The sequence below is a fragment of the Vespa crabro genome, chromosome 14, assembly GCF_910589235.1.
Source record: "Vespa crabro chromosome 14, iyVesCrab1.2, whole genome shotgun sequence".
Classification (NCBI taxonomy): Eukaryota; Metazoa; Arthropoda; class Insecta; order Hymenoptera; family Vespidae; genus Vespa; species Vespa crabro.
In genome coordinates, this window is record NC_060968.1 from 3,849,143 (window position 1) to 3,852,623 (window position 3,481).

Here is a 3,481-nt window from a genome sequence, read left to right on the forward strand (position 1 = left end):
TCAGATATGAATCCTTGTTCACCAATCTCTCCTTCTCTCTCTCTCTCTCTCTCTCTCCCTCTCCCTCGTGCGCGCGCGCTCGTAAAAGCGAAGAAGAAAAAGAAAAAGAAGAAGAAGAAGAAGAAGAAGAAGATTGAATCAGAAAATGATCAGGATTCGATCTTAACCAAAGAAGATTTCACTCCTCCGTTAAATTGCGCTCTCGTTGAATAAATCAAACGTCTAAAATTTCTAGTAAACGGATCATTAACGAAGTATAGTTACCTCGACTTTCATGAGTATTCCTTTATATTTAAACAGTCAACCGAAGGAAGAGACAAACCAGGCAGACAGAGACAGAGAAAGAGAGAAAGAGAAAAGGAGAGAGAGAGAGAGAGAGAGAGAGAGAGAGAACTAGGGAAGAGATGGGAGCAAGAGTTGGTTTCCAGGAAATTTTAGCACACGTGGAATTCGGCCGGTTCCAGTAGCCGGACGGAACGGTCAAACGACAAGCCGGCGGCTCGTCGCCACCGAAACGCCAGCGACTGTAAAAGACGCGAAAAAATAAGAGGACAAGAGTCTGTAAGAGAAAGAAAAAGAGAAAGAGAGAGAAGTTTACTTGGTGGGTGCTGAGGGTAGGTAGGTAGGTAGAGGCGTTGGTTCTTACGGAAAAAAATGCTGAAAAATGTGAACTTCTCACCGCGGCTGGCGACAAAGAGGCCCGTTGCAAAGGAGATAAATCTCTATCTTTCTATCTTTCTCTTTTATTCTTCTTCACTATCATCCTTGCTACTCTTTGTCTCTCTCTCTCTCCCCCTATCTTTCCGTCTTTCTGTGTTTCGAGAAACTCGCGTTCCAGCTTCCGAAGCAAGTCAAACTGGCCAGAGACTCTCTCTTTCTCTCTCTATCTCTCTCTCTCTCAGCACTCTCTATCTCTCTTTCTCGGACCCCAACTACACCCATCCTCCTTCCCTTTTGGTTCTCTCATTTACACTACGAGGAGGAGGATTTACTGGCCATGGAATACAATGCGGACCTGTCCGTATCCATCCACCGAGACCAGGAGCCGTCGGTTGCTTCTACCAACGCCGCTTCTGCCAACCTCTCTCTCTCTCTCTCTCATTCTCTCTCTCATTCTCTCTCTCTCTCTCTCTCTCTCTTGTGTACCTCTTCTTCGTCGCTTCTTCTCTAAGATATCTATAGAAGAGACGTACGGCTAACTTGCCTTCCGTGACTTCACAGAAATAACTGCCCAACTGGTGTAACTTTTCACTTCATCGAGCCGAGTAACTTCAAGAGAATATTACGTTTGATATACAGACCGCGGAATCATCATGTGAAAGATCGTAATCCGATCGGATGTATGTGTGTGTGTGTGTGTGTGTCAACATTGAAACTATCGGATTGTATTTAACCGGATGGATTTTTTTTTGTAAATTATTAATAATACAGGGATACAGATCTAATATAATACAGGGATTAATAATACAGGGATATATTTTCTCCTTCGATGTCTTATTTATATAATATTTTAGAAAGAGAAAATATCTAGGCAAGATTATTAAATGAGATAATTTTGTAGAAAATATTTGTATCTATTAACGATCGGGAAAAGAAAGAAGAGAGAGAAAAAATATATATATATATATATATATACCTTTAAAAATCTATTACAGAGTCGAACGCTATTCGAACGCTAGTAGAGTAGGAAGAGAGTATTAACGTTGAGTGGAAGGTGCTCGGTAAGGCCCCGGAATGGGGAAGGGATGGGCTACTTGGAAAAGAGTGGGGTCGTTCCTAGGTAGACAACGTTTGTCGGCACGTTTGTGGTTACCGACGACGACAACGACGCCGCCTCTTAGGTGCAGTCTCTTAAGGGTCTCTGAACGAGCTTAAGGCCCATCGTTCCGAGCTCCGCGAGTTTCTGGGACCGCCGTGTGTCGCCGCTTTCAACGGCACATACAACAGAGTTAATACAAGGGAAACGTTCACATTGACGTACACGCGTGGGCGTGCGCTCGCGCGCTCAACTTGGACCCACCGATAAGGCCCCGTTTTCTTCCTTCCTTCCCTCCCTCCCTCCCTTCCTTCCTTCCTTCCTTCCTTCCTTCCACTCTTTTCTTATTTATCCCCACCCATTTCCTTTCTCGCGTCGAGCCGTGTGGGAGGGTCCGACGTGGCTGATTTGCGATCAATTTGCTCTGATTTACAATCGTCGGGTGGAGCGAGAGAGGAGCAAGGCCCTTTGGGGCCTTAACCGTCTCGTTCCTTCGGTACTCCATACGCATTCCGAACTTTCTCGAGCGACTCCTTTCTCGGCTCTTTACGAGATCCATTCGACTCTACACGCGAGTGAATTTGCACGCCAACAGTACCGGCTACTACTATACGTATTTGTCCATTTCTCTTTCTCTCTCTCTCTCTCTCTCTCTCGTTTTTTCTTCTTTTTTCTTTTGAAAATACAGGGTCATTCAAGGCCGGTTATAATTCCTTTATGGCTTTTTTTCTTTCTTTCATATATATATATATATATATATATATATATATATATATATATATATGTATTTTATATTGCATCGATAGAAACAATTTGAAGAATGATGAAAATACAGGCTAGCTCGTACATCGTATCGTTTTCCAAAAATTGTTCCGTTTTGTTTTTCTTTTTTTTCTTTTTCTTTTTTAAAATATTCGTCAAGTTTATATTCCTAGTATTCCAGAATGATGAGAATTATGAAAGCTCGAAGGAACATATTACATACTCGTTTAAAAAATCTTATTTATTCGTTCCTTTTAATAAAGTCGAAGTATTCGTTTCTTCGTTGGTTTCCCTTGAAAACATTTTTCAAGTTTGCTTAGGATATTTAATTCGTAACTCGAGCATTTCATATTTTCCATGATGTTTTTTCCCTCTCTCTCTCTCTCTCTCTCTCTCTCTCATTCTTTCTCTTTCTCTCTCGTTCTCTCCTTTTCGATATCCTGGAAGACACGAAAGTTGAGATACGTGCGTGCCTGCTATAAAATTAAGACCGCAAAGTCGCGTTCGCTCCTGAGGGGGTTTACCAACTGGTTTTCTTTCTCTATCTGTTTCATTACTCGTCGTCATCGTCATCGTCGTCATCATCATCATCATCATCATTATTATCTTCTTCTTCTTCTTCTTCTTCTTCTTCTTCTACATCTTCTTTTTTCTCTTCTTCGTCGTATTCGTCGATACCAAACGAATAAATTCAATCGTCGTCCTTCGTCGAGCTCACGCGAAACGCGAGAAATTAACGTCGGTGCGTCTATTAAACGAGTCGCGCGAGGGCGCGAGTATGTTCTCATTAATGCTCTCGATCGAAAATGATTTCTTTTTTCTTCCTTCTTTTTCTGTTTCTTTTTTTCTCTTTCTTTTATTTTTTTTCTTTCTTTTTTCTTTTTTCTTTTTCCTCAACGAACCCAATTAATCCTACGATCAATAACAAGATCTTCGTATACTCGTCGATATATAAAGTTCACG